The sequence below is a fragment of the Ambystoma mexicanum genome, chromosome 6q (genome assembly GCF_040938575.1).
Source record: "Ambystoma mexicanum isolate Mex_15411 chromosome 6q, UKY_AmexF1_1, whole genome shotgun sequence".
In the NCBI taxonomy this organism is placed as follows: Eukaryota; Metazoa; Chordata; class Amphibia; order Caudata; family Ambystomatidae; genus Ambystoma; species Ambystoma mexicanum.
This window is the reverse complement of record NC_090937.1, coordinates 1628114992-1628122491: the sequence shown is the minus strand read 5'-3', so window position 1 is coordinate 1628122491 and position 7500 is coordinate 1628114992. Positions and strand designations below refer to the sequence as shown.

General features: G+C 50.0%; 2 non-coding genes across 2 annotated transcripts; both read right to left on the bottom strand.

Annotated features, from left to right (window-relative positions):
- Positions 1-4432: 4432 nt before the first annotated feature.
- Positions 4433-4504, bottom strand: TRNAG-UCC (transfer RNA glycine (anticodon UCC)). The gene has a single exon. It is a non-coding gene; the product is annotated as a tRNA-Gly (tRNA).
- Positions 4505-6947: 2443 nt separating this feature from the next.
- Positions 6948-7019, bottom strand: TRNAG-UCC (transfer RNA glycine (anticodon UCC)). The gene has a single exon. It is a non-coding gene; the product is annotated as a tRNA-Gly (tRNA).
- Positions 7020-7500: the final 481 nt, after the last annotated feature.

The window sequence follows — 7500 nt, the reverse complement described above, 5'->3', positions numbered from 1 at the left end:
CAACCACGCACTCCCATCCCATGGCCTTTTGCAGACAGGCCTCATTTCTCTAGCTCACACCCTAACTGCCAACACCCCTTCCCCTTCTCTCTCTGTCTCTCTCTCTCTGTCTCTCTCTCTCATTCTCTCTCTCTCGCAAATAGATACTTTACTTCCCAGGTGCAACAAAACAAGCCTTCTCGAGCTGGCAGATATGGGAAGGAAGGAAGGAAGGGCCAGTTTGGAAACTCAACTCAATTACCATAAATCCCCTGCTAAGGGTTATGGGAGGGAGGAATGAAGGAACTTTGCTTCAGGGAAAGGGCTGCTGCTGCTTCAGCATGTGAGGAGCGCAGCCACACGTTTCACCTTCTTCAGTATGTTGGTTTACAGGATGAGAGAGATCCTGAAACCTCACTCTAATAGGCTGAGGTGCTGTGCTCGGTGGCCTGCTGGGACCAAGGCCCGTCAGGGCAAGGCGAATAGGCCTTTGTCAGGCCTTCGTCAGGGCTTTGTCGGGGAGGGGCCAGGAGCCCTGCTCGCTTCAATCCCCTCACCGATAGACAGTTGCAGAAACTAGGATGCAAGAACCTTTCCTGGATGGGGTTTTGATTTTCACGAAAAGTGTGTCAGCTTTGCTTTCAGCATGAGTCTGATTTCCAAAAAATGCATTTTGAACAATTTAAAGATTTGATCTGCGTTGGTCGGGAATCGAACCCGGGTCAACTGCTTGGAAGGCAGCTATACTCACCACTATACCACCAACGCCTGCCTGTCTGGGCTATCTGATGGAGCGGCCCTTAGAAATAAGAATAAGTCATTGGCTGGGAATGAAAAAAGCTTGCGTTTGACGCAGAAGCAGTTCGCATCATGAGGTCTTGCCGGTCAGCCCAACATTTCCCCGGGACCCCTTAAAAAAGGAGCTTGGTTTTAAGTTTGGTTTGATTGAACAGTACATTTTGTTGGCTGGGCTGGGACCCTCTCCTATTTGGCGCAAGAGTGGAACGAGGCAGCAAGTTCAAGGAATGACATTGCATCCAGGCACTTACAGCTCTTTGTGCCCTAATGCCATGACACAAAAACATAATTTGAAAAAAGTTAGCAGAGGATGGTTTCGATCCATCGACCTCTGGGTTATGGGCCCAGCACGCTTCCGCTGCGCCACTCTGCTGGTTGGAGAACAAGAGCTTTTCTGGGCTTTTACAGCCTACAAACCGACAACCCTAGACCCAGTTTCGAGTGAAGCGGGCAGTAGGCCTTACAAAGCCAAACAACCTGCAACCACGCACTCCCATCCCATGGCCTTTTGCAGACAGGCCTCATTTCTCTAGCTCACACCCTAACTGCCAACACCCCTTCCCCTTCTCTCTCTGTCTCTCTCTCTCTGTCTCTCTCTCTCATTCTCTCTCTCTCGCAAATAGATACTTTACTTCCCAGGTGCAACAAAACAAGCCTTCTCGAGCTGGCAGATATGGGAAGGAAGGAAGGAAGGGCCAGTTTGGAAACTCAACTCAATTACCATAAATCCCCTGCTAAGGGTTATGGGAGGGAGGAATGAAGGAACTTTGCTTCAGGGAAAGGGCTGCTGCTGCTTCAGCATGTGAGGAGCGCAGCCACACGTTTCACCTTCTTCAGTATGTTGGTTTACAGGATGAGAGAGATCCTGAAACCTCACTCTAATAGGCTGAGGTGCTGTGCTCGGTGGCCTGCTGGGACCAAGGCCCGTCAGGGCAAGGCGAATAGGCCTTTGTCAGGCCTTCGTCAGGGCTTTGTCGGGGAGGGGCCAGGAGCCCTGCTCGCTTCAATCCCCTCACCGATAGACAGTTGCAGAAACTAGGATGCAAGAACCTTTCCTGGATGGGGTTTTGATTTTCACGAAAAGTGTGTCAGCTTTGCTTTCAGCATGAGTCTGATTTCCAAAAAATGCATTTTGAACAATTTAAAGATTTGATCTGCGTTGGCCGGGAATAGAACCCGGGTCAACTGCTTGGAAGGCAGCTATGCTCACCACTATACCACCAACGCCTGCCTGTCTGGGCTATCTGATGGAGCGGCCCTTAGAAATAAGAATAAGTCATTGGCTGGGAATGAAAAAAGCTTGCGTTTGACGCAGAAGCAGTTCGCATCATGAGGTCTTGCCGGTCAGCCCAACATTTCCCCGGGACCCCTTAAAAAAGGAGCTTGGTTTTAAGTTTGGTTTGATTGAACAGTACATTTTGTTGGCTGGGCTGGGACCCTCTCCTATTTAGCGCAAGAGTGGAACGAGGCAGCAAGTTCAAGGAATGACATTGCATCCAGGCACTTACAGCTCTTTGTGCCCTAATGCCATGACACAAAAACATAATTTGAAAAAAGTTAGCAGAGGATGGTTTCGATCCATCGACCTCTGGGTTATGGGCCCAGCACGCTTCCGCTGCGCCACTCTGCTGGTTGGAGAACAAGAGCTTTTCTGGGCTTTTACAGCCTACAAACCGACAACCCTAGACCCAGTTTCGAGTGAAGCGGGCAGTAGGCCTTACAAAGCCAAACAACCTGCAACCACGCACTCCCATCCCATGGCCTTTTGCAGACAGGCCTCATTTCTCTAGCTCACACCCTAACTGCCAACACCCCTTCCCCTTCTCTCTCTGTCTCTCTCTCTCTGTCTCTCTCTCTCATTCTCTCTCTCTCGCAAATAGATACTTTACTTCCCAGGTGCAACAAAACAAGCCTTCTCGAGCTGGCAGATATGGGAAGGAAGGAAGGAAGGGCCAGTTTGGAAACTCAACTCAATTACCATAAATCCCCTGCTAAGGGTTATGGGAGGGAGGAATGAAGGAACTTTGCTTCAGGGAAAGGGCTGCTGCTGCTTCAGCATGTGAGGAGCGCAGCCACACGTTTCACCTTCTTCAGTATGTTGGTTTACAGGATGAGAGAGATCCTGAAACCTCACTCTAATAGGCTGAGGTGCTGTGCTCGGTGGCCTGCTGGGACCAAGGCCCGTCAGGGCAAGGCGAATAGGCCTTTGTCAGGCCTTCGTCAGGGCTTTGTCGGGGAGGGGCCAGGAGCCCTGCTCGCTTCAATCCCCTCACCGATAGACAGTTGCAGAAACTAGGATGCAAGAACCTTTCCTGGATGGGGTTTTGATTTTCACGAAAAGTGTGTCAGCTTTGCTTTCAGCATGAGTCTGATTTCCAAAAAATGCATTTTGAACAATTTAAAGATTTGATCTGCGTTGGCAGGGAATCGAACCCAGGTCAACTGCTTGGAAGGCAGCTATGCTCACCACTATACCACCAACGCCTGCCTGTCTGGGCTATCTGATGGAGCGGCCCTTAGAAATAAGAATAAGTCATTGGCTGGGAATGAAAAAAGCTTGCGTTTGACGCAGAAGCAGTTCGCATCATGAGGTCTTGCCGGTCAGCCCAACATTTCCCCGGGACCCCTTAAAAAAGGAGCTTGGTTTTAAGTTTGGTTTGATTGAACAGTACATTTTGTTGGCTGGGCTGGGACCCTCTCCTATTTAGCGCAAGAGTGGAACGAGGCAGCAAGTTCAAGGAATGACATTGCATCCAGGCACTTACAGCTCTTTGTGCCCTAATGCCATGACACAAAAACATAATTTGAAAAAAGTTAGCAGAGGATGGTTTCGATCCATCGACCTCTGGGTTATGGGCCCAGCACGCTTCCGCTGCGCCACTCTGCTGGTTGGAGAACAAGAGCTTTTCTGGGCTTTTACAGCCTACAAACCGACAACCCTAGACCCAGTTTCGAGTGAAGCGGGCAGTAGGCCTTACAAAGCCAAACAACCTGCAACCACGCACTCCCATCCCATGGCCTTTTGCAGACAGGCCTCATTTCTCTAGCTCACACCCTAACTGCCAACACCCCTTCCCCTTCTCTCTCTGTCTCTCTCTCTCATTCTCTCTCTCTCGCAAATAGATACTTTACTTCCCAGGTGCAACAAAACAAGCCTTCTCGAGCTGGCAGATATGGGAAGGAAGGAAGGAAGGGCCAGTTTGGAAACTCAACTCAATTACCATAAATCCCCTGCTAAGGGTTATGGGAGGGAGGAATGAAGGAACTTTGCTTCAGGGAAAGGGCTGCTGCTGCTTCAGCATGTGAGGAGCGCAGCCACACGTTTCACCTTCTTCAGTATGTTGGTTTACAGGATGAGAGAGATCCTGAAACCTCACTCTAATAGGCTGAGGTGCTGTGCTCGGTGGCCTGCTGGGACCAAGGCCCGTCAGGGCAAGGCGAATAGGCCTTTGTCAGGCCTTCGTCAGGGCTTTGTCGGGGAGGGGCCAGGAGCCCTGCTCGCTTCAATCCCCTCACCGATAGACAGTTGCAGAAACTAGGATGCAAGAACCTTTCCTGGATGGGGTTTTGATTTTCACGAAAAGTGTGTCAGCTTTGCTTTCAGCATGAGTCTGATTTCCAAAAAATGCATTTTGAACAATTTAAAGATTTGATCTGCGTTGGCCGGGAATCGAACCCGGGTCAACTGCTTGGAAGGCAGCTATGCTCACCACTATACCACCAACGCCTGCCTGTCTGGGCTATCTGATGGAGCGGCCCTTAGAAATAAGAATAAGTCATTGGCTGGGAATGAAAAAAGCTTGCGTTTGACGCAGAAGCAGTTCGCATCATGAGGTCTTGCCGGTCAGCCCAACATTTCCCCGGGACCCCTTAAAAAAGGAGCTTGGTTTTAAGTTTGGTTTGATTGAACAGTACATTTTGTTGGCTGGGCTGGGACCCTCTCCTATTTAGCGCAAGAGTGGAACGAGGCAGCAAGTTCAAGGAATGACATTGCATCCAGGCACTTACAGCTCTTTGTGCCCTAATGCCATGACACAAAAACATAATTTGAAAAAAGTTAGCAGAGGATGGTTTCGATCCATCGACCTCTGGGTTATGGGCCCAGCACGCTTCCGCTGCGCCACTCTGCTGGTTGGAGAACAAGAGCTTTTCTGGGCTTTTACAGCCTACAAACCGACAACCCTAGACCCAGTTTCGAGTGAAGCGGGCAGTAGGCCTTACAAAGCCAAACAACCTGCAACCACGCACTCCCATCCCATGGCCTTTTGCAGACAGGCCTCATTTCTCTAGCTCACACCCTAACTGCCAACACCCCTTCCCCTTCTCTCTCTGTCTCTCTCTCTCTGTCTCTCTCTCTCATTCTCTCTCTCTCGCAAATAGATACTTTACTTCCCAGGTGCAACAAAACAAGCCTTCTCGAGCTGGCAGATATGGGAAGGAAGGAAGGAAGGGCCAGTTTGGAAACTCAACTCAATTACCATAAATCCCCTGCTAAGGGTTATGGGAGGGAGGAATGAAGGAACTTTGCTTCAGGGAAAGGGCTGCTGCTGCTTCAGCATGTGAGGAGCGCAGCCACACGTTTCACCTTCTTCAGTATGTTGGTTTACAGGATGAGAGAGATCCTGAAACCTCACTCTAATAGGCTGAGGTGCTGTGCTCGGTGGCCTGCTGGGACCAAGGCCCGTCAGGGCAAGGCGAATAGGCCTTTGTCAGGCCTTCGTCAGGGCTTTGTCGTGGGAGGGGCCAGGAGCCCTGCTCGCTTCAATCCCCTCACCGATAGACAGTTGCAGAAACTAGGATGCAAGAACCTTTCCTGGATGGGGTTTTGATTTTCACGAAAAGTGTGTCAGCTTTGCTTTCAGCATGAGTCTGATTTCCAAAAAATGCATTTTGAACAATTTAAAGATTTGATCTGCGTTGGCAGGGAATCGAACCCAGGTCAACTGCTTGGAAGGCAGCTATGCTCACCACTATACCACCAACGCCTGCCTGTCTGGGCTATCTGATGGAGCGGCCCTTAGAAATAAGAATAAGTCATTGGCTGGGAATGAAAAAAGCTTGCGTTTGACGCAGAAGCAGTTCGCATCATGAGGTCTTGCCGGTCAGCCCAACATTTCCCCGGGACCCCTTAAAAAAGGAGCTTGGTTTTAAGTTTGGTTTGATTGAACAGTACATTTTGTTGGCTGGGCTGGGACCCTCTCCTATTTAGCGCAAGAGTGGAACGAGGCAGCAAGTTCAAGGAATGACATTGCATCCAGGCACTTACAGCTCTTTGTGCCCTAATGCCATGACACAAAAACATAATTTGAAAAAAGTTAGCAGAGGATGGTTTCGATCCATCGACCTCTGGGTTATGGGCCCAGCACGCTTCCGCTGCGCCACTCTGCTGGTTGGAGAACAAGAGCTTTTCTGGGCTTTTACAGCCTACAAACCGACAACCCTAGACCCAGTTTCGAGTGAAGCGGGCAGTAGGCCTTACAAAGCCAAACAACCTGCAACCACGCACTCCCATCCCATGGCCTTTTGCAGACAGGCCTCATTTCTCTAGCTCACACCCTAACTGCCAACACCCCTTCCCCTTCTCTCTCTGTCTCTCTCTCTCTGTCTCTCTCTCTCATTCTCTCTCTCTCGCAAATAGATACTTTACTTCCCAGGTGCAACAAAACAAGCCTTCTCGAGCTGGCAGATATGGGAAGGAAGGAAGGAAGGGCCAGTTTGGAAACTCAACTCAATTACCATAAATCCCCTGCTAAGGGTTATGGGAGGGAGGAATGAAGGAACTTTGCTTCAGGGAAAGGGCTGCTGCTGCTTCAGCATGTGAGGAGCGCAGCCACACGTTTCACCTTCTTCAGTATGTTGGTTTACAGGATGAGAGAGATCCTGAAACCTCACTCTAATAGGCTGAGGTGCTGTGCTCGGTGGCCTGCTGGGACCAAGGCCCGTCAGGGCAAGGCGAATAGGCCTTTGTCAGGCCTTCGTCAGGGCTTTGTCGGGGAGGGGCCAGGAGCCCTGCTCGCTTCAATCCCCTCACCGATAGACAGTTGCAGAAACTAGGATGCAAGAACCTTTCCTGGATGGGGTTTTGATTTTCACGAAAAGTGTGTCAGCTTTGCTTTCAGCATGAGTCTGATTTCCAAAAAATGCATTTTGAACAATTTAAAGATTTGATCTGCGTTGGCCGGGAATCGAACCCGGGTCAACTGCTTGGAAGGCAGCTATGCTCACCACTATACCACCAACGCCTGCCTGTCTGGGCTATCTGATGGAGCGGCCCTTAGAAATAAGAATAAGTCATTGGCTGGGAATGAAAAAAGCTTGCGTTTGACGCAGAAGCAGTTCGCATCATGAGGTCTTGCCGGTCAGCCCAACATTTCCCCGGGACCCCTTAAAAAAGGAGCTTGGTTTTAAGTTTGGTTTGATTGAACAGTACATTTTGTTGGCTGGGCTGGGACCCTCTCCTATTTAGCGCAAGAGTGGAACGAGGCAGCAAGTTCAAGGAATGACATTGCATCCAGGCACTTACAGCTCTTTGTGCCCTAATGCCATGACACAAAAACATAATTTGAAAAAAGTTAGCAGAGGATGGTTTCGATCCATCGACCTCTGGGTTATGGGCCCAGCACGCTTCCGCTGCGCCACTCTGCTGGTTGGAGAACAAGAGCTTTTCTGGGCTTTTACAGCCTACAAACCGACAACCCTAGACCCAGTTTCGAGTGAAGCGGG